We start from the raw sequence: 17,307 nt of genomic DNA on the forward strand, positions 1-17,307 counted from the left end.
CTGAAGTTGCCAGCTGTGGAATTTGAATTTCGGGCATTTATTCATAGAAATCATTGGGGTTTTGTGGCATTTTTCTGCCCACTCCCCGCCCATTTGATTAGTGTCATATTTATGATGCTCAGCGGTTCTAAACTGGTGTGGTTCCACCCTGAATGAAGTGTCTCAGTGGCTTCCCACCTGTGTGGATGGAACAGAACATGAGATGTTGGAGGTTTAGGGTCAGTCAGAAAAATAGTGATGGCTTGTTACTCTTTCTAAATATAGCTATATTTTTCTTTTTCTAATGTATTTTATTTTGGGGAGTGGGCATGAGAAGAGGAAGTATCAGAAAATCAGGTGAGGGAGATGTACGAGATACTGTCAGTAACATTTTTGCCTTCTTTTGTAGGAATTATTGGAAGTTACCTGCTCTTTGTACTGGTTGTAGGCACAGGCGGGCATTTAATGACAAACTGGCAAATGAAACTTTTTCTACATCCGAGGATTCTGTCAAAACCAAGAAAGATGGGGAGACTAGGCATGATTCAGCTGTAGACCTCTTGCTTCCCTCTTCCCATTTCTGTCTCCCCTTTGCCTCCAGCCGTACAACTGCTGCTCCTTATTTTGTGTCTGCTCCACACATGAATGATCAGAGCTTGTCTGAATGTACTACTTAACCTTCTTTCCCTCAAATCCCTTGGCAAGTAAGTAACATATGGGCAACATTTTGGGTACAGCTCACATTCAGAGTTTAGATACAAGTGTGATACTGAGCTTGGGTTTGAGTACAGCTGCCTAGTTTCCTCCCAGAATTTCCATTCAGAAATCCATGTGTGTATAGTGCTTATGTGGACATCACAAACCTACATTTTCACCCTGATAAAGTGCTGAGTGTTGTCCATCTTTATCCATAAGCAGCATTAGCTGCACTTAGTTCCTGGTGGGGGGACTGGTGCTGGGAAGGTGCACAGTTGTGTCATGAAATTGGTGACAGTGAATTGCTCCTGTTCCCAACCAAACCTTGTTCCTTTGGTCCCTTTCTGGTTTTATTTCCCTGCTAGAAATAATTTTCCCAAATTATGTAAATAAAGCTAAATAGACATTTATATGTTTATAGTTACTATTGACTAGTGGTAGCAAACGGAGGCATAATTAGCTGGTGGATGGCAAATGGGGATTGTTTCAAATTTGCTAACCTGGTAGAGATACAAAATAGAGTTCTGGCTACCCAAGGTCAACAGTAAATCACTTTTTAATCTTAAAACAGCATTTGACCCGAATTTATGGAATAATTTTTTCAAACCCATGGAAGTAAATGAGATTTTGGGATGAGCCTGTACTGTCTCCCCTTTGCCTCCAGCCGTACAACTGCTGCTCCTTATTTTGTGTCTGCTCCACACATGAATGATCAGAGCTTGTCTGAATGTACTACTTAACCTTCTTTCCCTCAAATCCCTTGGCAAGTAAGTAACATATGGGCAACATTTTGGGTACAGCTCACATTCAGAGTTTAGATACAAGTGTGATACTGAGCTTGGGTTTGAGCACAGCTGCCTAGTTTCCTCCCAGAATTTCCATTCAGAAATCCATGTGTGTATAGTGCTTATGTGGACATCACAAACCTACATTTTCACCCTGATAAAGTGCTGAGTGTTGTCCATCTTTATCCATAAGCAGCATTAGCTGCACTTAGTTCCTGGTGGGGGGACTGGTGCTGGGAAGGTGCACAGTTGTGTCATGAAATTGGTGACAGTGAATTGCTCCTGTTCCCAACCAAACCTTGTTCCTTTGGTCCCTTTCTGGTTTTATTTCCCTGCTAGAAATAATTTTCCCAAATTATGTAAATAAAGCTAAATAGACATTTATATGTTTATAGTTACTATTGACTAGTGGTAGCAAACGGAGGCATAATTAGCTGGTGGATGGCAAATGGGGATTGTTTCAAATTTGCTAACCTGGTAGAGATACAAAATAGAGTTCTGGCTACCCAAGGTCAACAGTAAATCACTTTTTAATCTTAAAACAGCATTTGACCCGAATTTATGGAATAATTTTTTCAAACCCATGGAAGTAAATGAGATTTTGGGATGAGCCTGTACTGGTGATTATTTGATTTCATGGGAAATAAAAGACCTGAGGCTTATGAAGTGTTTGTTGGTTTTTTTCTTTCTAGTGAAACAATGAATGTTAACTCAAGAAATGTGAATTGTTTGTAATTTACTGTGGAAAAGCTTCAGGCATCTAACCTCAAGATAGACGAAAATGCATCGTGTGTTAATCAGGCAGAACAAGGAATAAGGAAATAAGAGACTGGGTGCAAAGATTTCACAAATCTCAGTGATGTGGTAAGTGAATTTTGCATATATTTGTAGCTAATTAACTTGCTTCTGAATTACTGTAAATTGCTGTTGTAGCCACTGTGACCCTGGAGTTTCAAGGTGCTCCCAGGGAGCACACAAGAAGGTTCCTTCGATGAGACTGGCAAATAAACAAGGACAAAAGCCCCAGGCTTTTCTCTGAGCCTGACTGGAGAGCAGCAGTGACAGAGGTGATGAGTCAGTGGACAGTGCTGGCCCCTGTCCAGCCTTCCCATCAGCTCAGGGATGCTGGAGGCATTTACAGTCAGGAGCCCTGGCTGCAGGAGCTTTGGAAGGCGTTTCCACGGCTGCTGAAGTGAGGTTGGAAGGGAAACTCAAAGCACTGTTTATCTGTGACCATGAACCCTTCTCTCTTCCCAGGAAAACAAAAATATAATGAGAAGGGGGAACATTCCCAAGGTCTTTGTGGATCAATGTAATGTTGAGCTAAAGGAAATTAGAGGTTTGTTGATGTTCCCAGCAGTAGAAGTGGTATAAACTGATGTGCAAAGAAAGAATTTACTTTGCAAGGAACACTTCAAGCACTACCATGCATTCACAGCTGCATTTGCAGTTAAGTTACAGATCGGGTCAAGTGTCTTTAGCTCTGTGGTTTCCCAGAGGTCTGGGAGACAAAGCTGACATCAGGGCAGGTTTGTACTTTTCCCCCTTAGTGTTCTGGATGCTGTTGCGTTTTTACCACTGTGGGGCAGTTTACAGAAGTGTTACTTGAAGTGTTGCACAGACGTTGAAAGGCCAGCACCAGTGACACAGCAGCATTAGGAGGGATGATAAAATGAGGGGTTTCAGCATGTGCCCTTCCTAAACGTGGTCACATAAGTAGAAGGTAACACCTGGCACCATGCCTAAACTTCTGTCCTGCCTTATTACAAGGGCCTGATGTCAAAGGTCAGAGAAAGACAGCAGGGACCCTGCAGGTCAGTCTGTACCTCACTGGGAGGAAGCTCTGTTCATCCTGAAACATGGCAGGGAACAGTGGCTGGGGACACTCACTGCGTACAGAGAAATCTTGGCTTAAAGTGACCCATGGCCTTCTGTAAGAAAAGAACAGGAAAAGTAAGTCTAAACCATCCAAAACACCAGTGATGATGATGAAGAAAACATCCCTGGATGAAAAAGGTGTTACTGAAAAATATAACCTAACAGCAACAGTCTACAGTTAAAATTACTTTAAATTGTGCAGCTGTAATAAAGTTCCAAGTGTCAAATTAGCATTTCTGTTTCATTTCCAATTCTTGTGTTTTACATTATAACTGCATGAAGGTGCTATTAAGAAAAGCAGAGCCCAGATGTTGCTGCTGATTGTATTGTTTATTGTTGTGCAGAAGGAAAATAATACCTGATTTATGATAGAAAACACTGTGGGGATAAATGCAAGCACCAGAACTGGATTTAAATGATGTTGCTACGAGTGGGATGCATTTTCCTTTTTCCTAACCCCTCTATTCCCTAAACCCCCTGTAAGGCTTCTAGTGCAATATTCTGCAGTCCCTGTGCAACCCAACTTTGCTGAAGTCTGAGAGAGATTTATGGTTACGTTACTTCTGCCACTCAGAGCATCATAAAAACTGTCTCCCAGCAAGAAAACAAAGGTTTCTGGGTCTCAAGGAAAAGCAAATACTCTGAGCACAGTTCCAGGTAGATGCTCAGATGTTGTGGATTCCCAGAACTGCCTCTCTATTTTGGGCCGTGTTGCCTCCTAGAATCACAGAATACTTTAAATTTTAAAGATTTCTAGAGGCCTCTAGTCCAAGTCTGTGCTTAAATCAGGGCCAGCTTTCACCTCAGTCTGTTTGCTCAGGCCCTTGTCCTGCAGAATTAAGGAGATCCCATGGGTCACCTGAGCCCCTGTTTTTCACCAGCCTTGTCTCTCTCTCATCAGAATTTTCTGTGCCCCTACCTTGCTTTTCACTTGCTGATAAATACTACCTTGCCTATAGAGGCAAGAGAAAAAGATTATCCTTCCCCCTCTTTGGTGACTCACTGGTGTAGTTCAGCACAAGATCCCATACGCTCGTCTCTATTTATACATTAACTGACATGTGTGATGCAAAATGGGATAAATATAGGTAATTTCTGGCTCTTGATGGAGACCAGATATGATGGCAATCAACCTGGAGTGTCTGCTTTCTGTTTTGTTTGTCCTAGGCACAGCCTAACAGCCACTTCTGAGTCTGCTCATAGTGCTTTTAAACATAAAGCACTTTCAGATAGTTTAAAAAGTGGTCCTGCTGTGAGAATCACTATTTGCTGTTAATATAAAGCATCTCTAAAGGCAGCTCGCCATTACTGTGTGCTTATCACAGGTAACCTCCTGTTTTGTGCCAGGGAGAACCTCTAGCACAACTGAGCTTTCCCCTGTGTATAAATGCCTGCCTCATACTGCTGCCCCCAGCAGTGCTAATTAGAGTCATTAATTCTGCTTGGCTAAAGGTATGTGCTGTAGGCTCTGAAGCATGTGCTACACCCACTTCTCCAATGGCCCCTTAGGAAAAAAAATCCTCCTTACAAAGCCTCAAATCCTTTTTCCTCATTTTTGCATGTTAAAAGGTACACTCCAAACAGGGATTTGTGTGTGGTGTTTGAAGGCTGTTGCTGTGAGGACACGCGTGGCCTGCTCTGTGTAGCCATGAGAGCAGAGTCACTTGGGGTTGTGAGTCACTGCCTGGCTGTAATTAATGTCCGTGTGCATATTCAAAACAGAGTGTGGCAGGGGGGAAAGATGGCACTGGTGTGACTCCAGCAGCCGTTCCCAATAAATTGGTGGTGCTGACACATTTGTGAGTGACTTTGGCTGTTGGATTGCGAATCACCCCAGCAGGGGAGCCAGGGTCGCTTGACTTTGTTAAACGCAGCCAAGTGTTTAATATTTTATTAAAGTTTAATATTAAATGACACCTTCTGCTTAGTTCATAGGTTCATGTGTGGGTCAGTTCCTTCTTTTCTCCCATTATTCCGGTTACCTGAGAATAATCCAGAGTTTTACACAGCCCAGGCTTCTGGACAATGTAGGTGCATGAGCTAAAGTGGGAAATGCAGGACTGTGGAGGCAGTTGAGATTTATTGGAGCTTGCAGCTTGTCCCGATGGACTTGGCTTAAAAATATGTTTAGAAGATAAAAAAGGGAAGGTTTTTCCCATTCCATGAACCACATGAGACTTGGCTTCATTCCTGTTTTGCTTTAGGTAAAAGAAATGCATTTACTTTGGATTTTTTCCTAGAAAAAAACTAAAGAAAGAGCCTGCACTAAGCAATAGTGTTGTGGTGAGAGAGGGGAAAGATTTAGCTTCAAGTTTTTAATGTAATAACTTAAATCTGGGTTTGAGGTGATTTTTGCTTTCATAATTAATGGTCACTTGGCTACTTTGGGGTGTAAATATTTTTCTTTTCATCTTCAAATTTCATTTGATACCTAAGGGCTTAATTTAAAAATGTAGCAATATTCTGGTAGGACAAGCTCTAGATTTAAGTAACTGCTGCTTTTATTTTTTTTTTTGACAAAAATAGCACATGAATTGGCGGGGGGGAAAAAACCCCTAATGTATATGATATCTCACTGGGGAAAATCAGGGCTACAAGTCCCCATGCTGACTTCCAGGAGAAGATATATCCAGGAAAGGAAAAACAGCACTTAAATTGCTTAGAAAAGTCAATTTTCTCTATGGCAAAATTGTTAAGTGCATTTTGTTTTAGAGAATCTATGAATATTTTGATTTTTCCTGTTGATTTGGAATGCAAATAGATACTGAGTTATCAGAACTTGCCAGTGGGCAAAAAAATCTGAATTTCAATCAATTTTGCTAAGTACCCAGCAAAGAAGGGTTTCTTAGAAGTTTTATTCAATATTTTTCGTTGTACACGTGCAAGGAAACGTGATCTTGCAGCTTAGAGATCATCAAGCAGTTAGTTTGGGTTTTATCCCACTGAAAACTTCAGAAGTCCAAAATGTTCCAGAGCATAGATTTGTTTTTTAATGGGAAAAAAGTAAATAGAAATTTTAAAAATGGTGAACTTTATATTATGTTTTCCATGAGGTTCCTGATTCTTCTTGCTGAAAATTAACCTTTTTTACCTTTCAGAAAGAGAAAATCTCACTGAGAATCAGCTTTGCAAATTCCTTTTTGGGTGGTGCGGGTGGTGCTGCTCCCTCTGGGGCACAGCAGAGCAAATGTAAAAGCCCTGATGGTTTTCTTGGATAGCTTCCTTAGAATATTAGAAATAGTAGTAGGCAGGTTCCCTGTGTTGTCTCCCATTCTCTGGAAGTGGGTTTGCTTTGTGCCCAACCCTTCCAGCTACTCCACATTTGAGGTTATCTGGCTGTGAAAATGGGCTGGATCTGCCTGCACTGGGACTGTCACAGAACAGCTGCACGCTGAAATCCAGAGCTGCTCTTGCAGATCTTCACCAGCTGAGCAATTCTTGGGTACTTAAAGTGAAACCTTTTGCTCCCGCATTGGCTCTGTTTCTGCTCAGTGCCTGAGTTTTATAGGAGTAAATCTTGGCTTTCAGTGTTTAAAACTCAGTGCTTTATTTCTGTGGATTTTTTTGTGAAGAATTGTGACCTTTTGGATAGAAAATGGAGGTGGAGTTTGGGTGTCTCCAGTTACCAAGGCCTACAATATGCCATGGTTTTTCTCCCTTGTTGGGCTGCCAGGATCCAGTTCTGGAGAAAAATCCAGAGAGGATGTGCCGGGTGTACAGTGAAGTGGGACAGTGAACAGCTTCCACAAAGAAATGCAGCAAGTCCTAAGGAAACAAATCCAGTTTTTCACCCAAGAAGAGGTGGCATTGTAAATGTTTTTCCCAGAGCAATGTTACATTTTTTTTCCTGTTACTGGAACTTTCTCCGTTCTGTCTCTAGAACGGTGGGAGTAGTGATGGAAGCACCTTCTTCCCACACTGTTATGTGAGAGCTCTGAATTGTTACTCTTGGGAGATGAGAGAGGAGCATTAAAGGCAGCACCACTTATCCAGCTCTTCTAAACTGAGGATTTGCTGTGTAAATAAGTGTCTGGTTTCAGACTCTGATTTTTATCAACCTAGGAAAGTGTCCTTCTCTCCTCCAGTCTCTGTTCATCTCTGAGAAGTGTGTTTGTAGTTTATGTAGCTTGTGCAAGTAGGACCCATGATTTTGTCATAGTGGTAAAACATGAGTGAGAAAAGGCATCTTCTGCATTTTCTTTTTCTTGTCCCTGCCATGTTCACTCTATGCTGGGTAATGTTTTGGTGCCTCCGCAATGCCTTCAAACCAACACCTTCTTGGCTGCTTTTATTTCTACTCCTCTGTCTCACAGCCTCTTTTTTTTTTTTTTCCCTTTAATTTTCCTTTTCTTTCTTGAACTGTACTAGGGTCTTTAAGCATTTATGTTGCCCCGTTTTTTAATGTGCAGCTTTTAGCTGCATTAGAGGCAGTTGTGAGATCAGTGCTTTTCACACAGTCCTATACACAGTTGCTGTCTAGCACTTAAGTGCAACTATGTGAGTGCATTAGAAATACCCAGAATAAGCAAAGGTAAAAAGATGACACAATTGCTACTCTGATTAAGTAGATTCACTATTTAAAATGTCTTAGCACCTCAGCCAGATTTATAGTGTGGTTTCCTACAATTCCCTCCTAGTGTTCTGCCAAGAGATTATCTTGAATCCTGACACTTCAAATCCTGTTGTTACTGCTCTTATTAGAAAAGAACATCTTACACATGGTTGCTGAAATGGCTATTTCAGAAGACTGGTGCTAGTATAGGGCATATGTGTCTTAAATAAAAAGTAGTTAGAAAAATGCATGAACTGCTTCCCATATGGAATGAAAGATGAAAGCAGCATGCATGGCTCTCCCTCTCCCTGGATGGGCAGGTGTAAAGCAGGAAGAACGTGAATGTAGATGAATTTGTTTATACGCACATTCTGTTTTATCCTTCAGAAGGTAAAATGTTGTCTGTGCTTTTCTAAATCCATGTGCATGTCTTTATACATGCCCATGTTAAGGGATGCTTGGCTCACATAAATCAGAAGACGTTAGAAATGAGGGAAAGAAGTTGTTTTGTCTTGTTTGGGATGTTCCAAATCAGTGTGGTCAGGAGCTAATCCCAGTGATGGGCTGCCTCCACCCTCAAAGGAGAAGTTGTCAACAGAGTCATGCTTTTGGGCACACTTGGTGAGCCCTTTCCTTGCCCTTTTCTCACTTACCAGGAATGTGCCAGGTGCTTGTCAGCTTTTTCCATTACAGTTTGCTTCAGCAATCACCTGTGGGGGGTACCAAGGACACCTGTGGAAACTCAACACTGATTTTGGGGTTACGGTATTCTGCAACAGCCTCAATCATTACAGGGAGCTATAGCTTCGGGAATAGCACCAGCTGGAACAAGCATTGTACTCCCTGAGGAGCTTGCAGGTAGGAGCACTTTTATAGAAGAGGGGATGTGTATGGGAATAAAACTGAGTGGTTAAATCCCATTAGGCCATAGAAAATGGAAAAGAAAAATAAATCGGGGATTAATTGTAGCTTTTTGCCATTCAGATGAAAAACCAGATAATGACATAGACACAATAAGACTTTCTTGGTTTAATTTGACCATTCAATAGAACTTGGTAAAAATTCCTCATTTTGGGGTTTTTAAAAATTTAATTAGAATAGTCACAAATTGTATATAAGCACTTTTCTCAATACACATAGCCCTTTCCCAGTCAGTGAAGGATTCAAAATGAAAGTTGTTACTGAGAGTTGAAATTAGAGTATTTGTGTCATTGCTATCCTTTCATGTTTTGCCTTTTTTCATCCTTTATTATTCTTCTATCTTTAATCCTCTTCTCCTTAATTCACTCTTCAAGGCAGTGGGAATGACTTACAAAAGGATGATGAAAGCCTGAATGGAATAATTGGGTCTTCTGGTTTCCAAGTCTCACCTCAGTGTTGCCGAAGGGCTGTGAAGCATTTTGTTTAAGACCTGAGTGCCTCAGTGATTTGTTGGTGTGTGAGGTTGTGCGGGTCAGCCCTGCACTCCTGTGACCCCTTTTGTGCTCTGTTCGGCTTCCCTGACATCCACTCACAGACCTGAAATTGTGTTTAGATAGATAGAATTTACTGAAAGAGTATCAGTTCCCCTTGATATCTTTCCTTATAATTCCTCGTGAGCTGAACTTACCTTTCTTACACCACCACATTTAGCTCAGTGATGAAAAGACCATCAGAAAATTTCAAATACATGACAAATAATTTTTTCCTCAAATAAATCGTCCCATAAATCTGCCATTCACTGTATCCAGCAGTCCCAGGACAAGGAAATGCAGAAGCTGTTTGCTGTGACTATGGGACAAGGAAAGACTTAGCAGAAGTTGTGTTTATATGTGCCAAGGGAACAGGGAAGTAAATGGTAAATTCTGTGTGTTGGCTGCAGGGGCAGGGAGGCTGTAACTTGTCCGTTTGCAGAATTTGTGACCAGCATCTGAAGCTCAAGAGTGTCGTTGGCAGTGGGTATCTGACAGTAAGTGGCTGAAAGGTGGCAGGAGAAGATGAGGATTCCAGAGATTTTCTTTCACAGCATCAGTCAAAGGCTTTTAAGGGATAAGGATCAGTGAGATATGAAAGAGTACTAGTTGTAAAAACCCACTAAATGATACTTATCAGCTATATTTGGATTAGTCTGGGACCATCAAGAGTTACTTTTCTAAGGCAGAATCTCAGAAAAAAAAACCTTTGGTTTTTTACTCCTGTGTTCAAACACAATTTCTGTCGTCATCTCAGAGACTGGTAGGAATGGTCCACTTGATTGTGCTAATGACAAGCCATTGATGGATGTGTCTCCTTTGATTTGTGGTGCCGTCTTGGCATGAAGCAGGGCTTAAGGCCAGTTTAGTAATTTATGAGTGTAAAATCCATGCCACTACAGTGCTGGTACTGTCAATAGCTGCTCACAGCAGTGCTGCTGTTTGGGTGCGATACAAACAGAATAAACCTGTCAAAGGCGCTCCTGCTCACCCCCAAGGCACTGTTATATCCTGCATTTCCTGTGGGCACCAAGGAAGGGGAGCCCCAGACATTGCCAGATGTGTGTGAGCTGTGTAGCTTTAATACAAGCATGCAGTAGATGAATTCTTCCTTTCAGGACAGTATTTTCCAAGGGCACAGCTTGTCCTGTTGACCTTTGCTGAGAGCCAGAGTCAGGTCTCAGCACATTGTCCTGCTGTTGGAAGTTGAGCTGCTCTGTTCTATTCATGCCTAAAGTCAAAGCTTTATGGAGCAGTTCAGTGTTCAAGTACCTGTGACTAGTTTGCAGTCTCACCTCATATCATCCTGCATCCAAGACAAGAATAAGTGCTTGACTCACAGCAGGATCTTCCTCCTCTTTGGAATCATAGAGGATTTATTTTGTTGCTGTATTATCAAATATCGTCAGTAATTTTTGTCTCTCAACTGTTACCCCCATGATCATTGCTCTGTTTGGTGAATGGAACCTCTATCCCATTAGAGGGATATCTTTCTATTCCAATATCTAGAATTCTCATTCCTGGAATCATGTCACTGGTGCCAAATCCCCAAAGTCCAAACTGATGTCTCCCCTCTTTGAGCAGCAGCTACATGCAGCAGAGGCCTGGGCATCAGATCTGGGAACATGATCAATTCTTCTTCCTTCTACTTCTGGAATAAAATGGCTTTTGCATGCTTGCACTTAAACTTGTTGCTCTTCTCAGACTTCGGTTTGAATTTGTAAGTGGAAATGACAATTGCCATGCTTCTCATCAACAGGTCTCTGGCCACTTTAAGAGAGATTATTATAATATTATTTCCACTTTGCAGTAGCAAAAATAGATGCAAAGCAAGATGATGAGGCTTTGCTTCGGCTTACAAACCTACCCCATGCAGTCACGTTTCAGTGGGTTTGGGAAAATGTAGAGCAGGGGCCCAGAGCAGCTGTGAAATCTCCATCCTTGGATGGAATCACAGCTCAGCTGGACAGCCCCAGCAACATGCTCTGTCTTTGGCTCATGGTTAGGCCAGACAAACTGCAACCAGTATCATGCTATGCTTCCAATTTCAGACACAGGAATGACTCAGGTTTCCAGAATTCCAGAGCTTTGATTGGCCTGTAATACATCATGCAAGGTAAATTGTGTCTTTTCCATGAGAGAGAGAAAAATTAAACTCTTTCTGGCACATTTTATTTTGCTTGGAGTGATACAGCAGAGTCGTAATTTCAGTCAGCTCAGTGCCAGTCCGTTTCTTGGGAGTCAGGGCAGAGCTGGTGTGATCAGAGAAGTCAGAGTGGAAGCAGTGTGACCACTGAGTAGAGCAAAAGAGCTCACTGAGGCGTCTCCACGCAGGCAGAGCAAACACCAACCACCTCCTGCATCTGTGAAATCCAATTGCATCACGTTTTATAGACACACAGCTGACATAATTGAGTAATTCTGTTTATACAGAAATCGTTCCTGCAGCAGTTTGCTCAGCCAGGGATCTAATGTCACTGGTAACCATGGCACCATGCTCTTCACATTTATCAGCCTCCTCACACTTCATTTTGTGCTGGCCTGTAAAAATAAAAACAGAATCAGATCCGTATCTTGGTCTCTCTGAAGGGTGAGGGGTGTGTGTAGCAATTGGTTTTGCATCAAGAGGTGTTTGTGATGGATGCAGAGGCTCTTTGGTTGGCAGCCCAAGTGCTGCCCAACACTGAAGCTCTGGCGTGCTCTTCCCTGGTGTTTCGGGTGTCCTCGGGGCACGGAGCTCTGCTGGAAGCCAGGGGAGCTCCTACAGGCCCTGTGTGTGCTGTACCATCTGGCAGGAAACATTGACTTTTCAGTGCCATCTCCAGGGACTCGTTTTTATTTTATCCAGCCGTGGCTTTCTATAAAAGACACATCAATCCTCCTCCTAGGAGAGTGTCCTGATCACTGGGTTAGTGAGTTTTACACACATATGCTCTGCTCTTCACAGATTCTGAGGATGGTGTGTTTGGTTTTTACAGTGTGGAAAGGAATTCTCAGCGCTGAGTCTCCCCTTCTCCCTTTTCAAATGCAGATGCCATTCAGGCTTTTTCCTTAGAGGTGAAAAGATGGAGCTGAAACCTCTTAGATGGGTTAGGGAGTTGCAAAATCTTCCATGTCTTCATGTCAGCCTCATGGCAGATTTATCACAGAGCTGTCACATGACAAGGGAGGTGCTGGTGCTGTGTTTGAAAGAAGTGCTTAGTTCCAAAAAAGGGGAAAAAAAGGTGTGAGGGAGGCTCTGACAGACCCAACTGTAACAGTGTGGAAGGGGAGACAGCTCTGCCCGGCCCCAGGGAATGTGCAAACTGCTCAATGGCAAGAGAGGTTCCTGCACTCCGTGAGTTTTCCTGTGTGGCTGAGTTCCGAGGGCCCCTGCACTGCTGGGCCTCGAGTGCCACCCCGTGCATCACAGGGATCATCTCAGAGCCGTCCTGGCGCTGTGCAAAATTGTCCTTGCGCTTTTTTTGGGGGCTGCCTAGTTGAGAGCTGTGGGCTTTGCTGTGCTGCCCACACACCTGAAAATAGGATGTGGCATAAAAATGAGGACAGCTTTACCATTAATGGAAACAAGAAGGTTTGGGGGGAAAAAAATAATTGGCAGTGACCAATTACAGGTTCAGATGCAAGTTTTCCATTGTTTCTCAGTGAAGAGATTTAATGATGATTACTTGTTAACGTTGCTCTTCCTGTAGAGACATTCTCTTCTCTTGGTGAAGTGACACCCAAATTATGTTTGTCAGAAATACGAATTTTTCATAGGTGGTTGATGAAGGCCTTACTTAAGGCTGCAGCTCAGTAGGTTTTTAGCTGAAAACTTCATCAGCTTTCAAGTGAGCAGAGGCCAGGGGGTTTAGCAAAAAGAAAGAAAATAGCACATAGAAGGAGCCCTTTGAGGACTTGCACTGAGACAAGAAGGTGTTCAATTCTGCTTTCTGTTTTTTTCTGGTTTGACCCAAGTTTATTTTGCACCTCAATACATCCCTACTTGCATTTTTTAGTGAAACTGGATTGCTAGAGCAAAATGAAGCATAAAGCCACAGTCTAATGCTTGCAAAATGCCCTGACTTTTGTTAAAGAGCAGCTGTTTTCTCTGAGCCAGTGTGCCTGCCACTGGCTGACAGAAATCAGATTTTCCCTGAGAATTTCCTTAATTAAGTTGAGCATTTGACTTAACAAGAGAGAAATAACTATATTGGTGGATGGTGTTACGCTGAAAAATAGAGCTTTTAGTCATTTAATAATAAAAATATTTGCTCAAGCTTTGCCTTAAACTAGATAAGTATAGATGAGTCAAAAAGTTCTGGAAGACAGACATTGGTGTGTAAAGAGACAGATTTTTGGAAGGCTTTAGCTATGCTATCCTGAATCCTGGAGTGCAGTGCATTTCTGATGGAATTACACACGTTGCTCCTCTATGAATACCAAGAGTCTTTCTGGTGATTACGGCCTTTCAGTGAATAAGAAGTGAATTAATACCGATTAAATTGCATTACAGAAATAGAACATTTTCACAGCATTGGAAGCTGCTTTGCCAACAGCGCTGTGCTGGGAACTGTTTCAAGCTAATTTCTTAGCATTAATGAATGGGAATTACTAAGTATAAACATTTTTTTAAAATTTTATTTAAGAGGATGGCTCTACCAGTCTTGCTGATGTTGAGCTATAACAAGATAGGTATGAGCAATTTTGATGTTAATTATATAACATCACATTTCTCACTCGTTCTCTGTTCCCCCTCCCCCCACATTTTTTTTAAAAAGCATTTTACCCACCTTTAAGCTAATGAGTTGTGGAATTCCACAGTGATTGATGCCTGTTTAGGCTCATAATTCAGCATGACTACCACGTGAGATCACTTGGTATGAGGCAAAGGAGAATTTTGCTTGTTCTTAGGTGGTACGAAGAATGCAGAAAGGTTCATGTAACATTGGCCAGTGACAGTAATAAATAATTTTTGTATCTCTGTTTATATAGAACATTTTCTTGGCTTGCACTGTAAAACCTGGCTATCAAAAGTATTTATGTTATGACTCTACCTGAAGTCGTATAACTGAGGTAACTTAATTTTTTCAGCATAACTAAGTCCTACAATAAGGAGTTACAACTAAAATATTTATTACTGTTATATTAAAAAAGTATTCTTCATTTTGCCCACTGCATGTTGTCATGAGAGACTGGAAATTAGAGGATTTCTACAAAAGTCCTGAAGTAGAAGAATATAGACATCAAACTGTGTTTCTTCTCTTTTAAATACCCTGTGTTTTAAGGTCTGGGAATATTAGGAAGAGCAATATACTTTCAGGATTAGCATGTAATACTAACAATTATATCCATTGGAAACAGTCCCAGAAAACCTGGAAATAATCAGAAGGGAAGGATGAACATGTAGCTGGAGTGAGTGAGATGTGCTGGCATGGGGATGTTACCATGCCCAGGAGGTTTAAGTCAGATGGAAATGTGCACATACTGGAAAGTCAGCACGAACCAGGCAGTGCAGTTGGGCAGTTCCCTGCTTGTGTCAGCCCTGGCAGGTCCTTTGGGAGAAAAAGTGTGGGGCTGGAGCCATTAGCTCCCAATATCCTCCGAGCCTGAGAAGCGTGAGGGAAGCTCCTGGTGTTCCACAACTGAGTCATGGATCAATAACCTCAGTTACACTTCGTGACACCAGCAGATGCTTCCTTAGCAGAGGTGGAAGGCTTGAATCAGGTTAAAACACCAAAATCATTAATATCTGATGTTCCACTGGCAAGCTATTCTAGTATCCAAAACAGCAGGTAACTTCTGACCTTTGTTTTCCCCAAACTGTCAGAAGTGAAAGGAATCCCATTTACTGCAGGACTTTGTAATCTGCTGGAGGCTGACACCCAAACACATCATTCAAACTCATTCCTCACGGTCTTGTTCCCACATCACCGAGCTTTCATCGCCCAGTGGCTGTGTCCATCAATTTCTGTGCCTGCTCTACCCATCTTTGTGTTTTCCATCAGTTTGTTTGGAGCAAGAAAAATGAAACTTCACACAAAACCTCACAGTTCTTTCAGGTGACCTGAAGTCATCCAGGGGTTTGAAAAACAGCCTTAGGTTAAAACAAGTGTGTTTTCTGTAGACTGTGGATTGGCAGCAAGAGCATTAAACTGCAGGGAGAAGAGAACTGGCAGGATGGAAAATTTCCCAGACTCTCGTGGTTCCCAGGACATTTTCAGACCAGCTTCACAAAACAAAAATTTCCAGGTGCTGTGGTTTGATGTGTTTGTTTGAGGGTGTGTGGGCAGCCTGAACGTGACCTCTGGCATTGCCTGTCAGGGTACCCTTGGGGCTGTCCTTGTTCCCCCAGGAGCTCCAGTGCTTTCCCTTCCTTCCCTGACAGCACAGCAACACTGACAAGCACATCTGCATCTTGATTTGCGTGCAGGATTTCTGGTCTTTATTGCCCCGAAGAAACCACATCAAATTTTCCTTTAACTCTCTCCCTGGAAGGAAAAGGCAGAACAGGGGAAAGAGCAGAGATGGATTTCTCCTTCCTTTTGCGCTGCTCAGTCTCTCATCTGTAATTACTGTGTATCACCTCTTGCTATTTTGTAGCAACATATAGAAAGAAATCTTTTCCTTTGATTAAACTCCAACAAATCCACAGGATGGCAGAGCACAAAAAGAGCAGCTGTCAGTCCTTTTATATTCCTATACAGACACACAAACAGGGCCATGAATCTTTGTGAGAATGTCTGCAAGGTTTACACAAGATAAATCGTTTGAGAACATAACCAGACCCGTGCTACCAGGGCTTAATTAATTATATTAAAAATAATAATTTAATTATCAATGAAAATTAATGAGTGGAACAACCTACTGCCACCTGCCGTGTGAAATTAGTTTCAGGAGGGCTCAGGCATTCTGAGAAATGCTGTTGAGGAGATTGAATGTGGTATTTTCTGTGTGTCCTGAGCCCCCAGCGTTGCACTGCTGCCCTGTAGCTGAATTGGAGGAAAGGACAGGAAGCTGCAGGGTTTGCAGTTTGGTACTGAACACTGTGAATTAATGACTTACTCTGCACTGGTGAAAATCAAAGTGCAGATTTCTGGTGGAAGTGGCATCAGATTTCAAAATTAAATTACTCCACTTTGATTTCTGATGTTTTCAGATGACTTCGCCAACTCCTAAACCCACCACTGTCTTCAGGGAAAGTTGTAGTTGCTATTTCTGTATGGATGTTAGGAGTGAAAAAGAAATCCCACAGGAGGTAATGAAGCAAGTAGGAAAGAAAAGTAAGTGAAAGTGCAAGAAGAAAGCAAAAACGTTGCATAAAGACCAAACGCCTGCGTTCGGGATGGCACCGAACGTACAGGGATCAGCCTTCCTGGATCCTTTCCTCGTGGATTATTGCCTGTGTCCCATGGAAAAGATCCAGCCCTGCCGCCACTAGAGGACACCCTCGCATTTAACGTATGGATCTTGCCTTACATCATCCCAGCCAGAGTGAAACAGGTGCTCTTTGGGGAGGGCTGAGAGAGGCGTGTCCAAAACGGACTCAAAACACTCGAGCAGTATTTTTAAAAAGTGGATTAATACTTAAAGCTGAAGCCATTTAATTAAGGATGACTTCACAACATATTGGGGCCTCAAATAAATGAAATCTTCCCTATCCTAATACAAGTAGTTGGTAGGGGGTTTCTGCCAGTTTTTCTAGAGGGTTGGGATTTTTTTCCCCCTCAAAATATTGATCATTATCTAAAATATTTCTCTTTTTCGCAAGGTTTACACAATGAAGTTGTTTGGAAATCATTCTGTATCCAGTTATACTTGTTGTAAGGATAGGGAAGAAAATCCAGGGAGGTTTTCCAAATGTTGAGCATTGGCTTGCTGCTGCAGCAGCTGGTCAACTCCTGAGGAGGAGCAGAGCTGGGCATTGCTAATTGCAAAATCATCCTCTCTCTCCCTCCTTCCCTGGTGCTGGAGCAGGAGCACTTCC

General features: G+C 42.2%; 1 long non-coding RNA gene across 2 annotated transcripts in view; it reads left to right on the forward strand.

The window, feature by feature from the left end:
- Nucleotides 1–17,307, forward strand: part of LOC108449384 — a 180,383-nt gene that overhangs the window by 57,639 nt on the left and 105,437 nt on the right. The window contains exons 1-2 of one of the 2 annotated variants that reach the window (XR_001865564.1): nt 1,332–1,442; nt 2,153–2,324. This is a non-coding gene — a long non-coding RNA (uncharacterized LOC108449384). Of the gene's footprint in view, nt 1–1,331; nt 1,443–2,152; nt 2,325–17,307 lie in introns of those variants that run through there. The other variant, XR_001865563.1, reaches the window with a different exon arrangement.

This window comes from Corvus brachyrhynchos, unplaced genomic scaffold (assembly GCF_000691975.1).
Source record: "Corvus brachyrhynchos isolate BGI_N302 unplaced genomic scaffold, ASM69197v1 scaffold69, whole genome shotgun sequence".
Classification (NCBI taxonomy): domain Eukaryota; kingdom Metazoa; phylum Chordata; class Aves; order Passeriformes; family Corvidae; genus Corvus; species Corvus brachyrhynchos.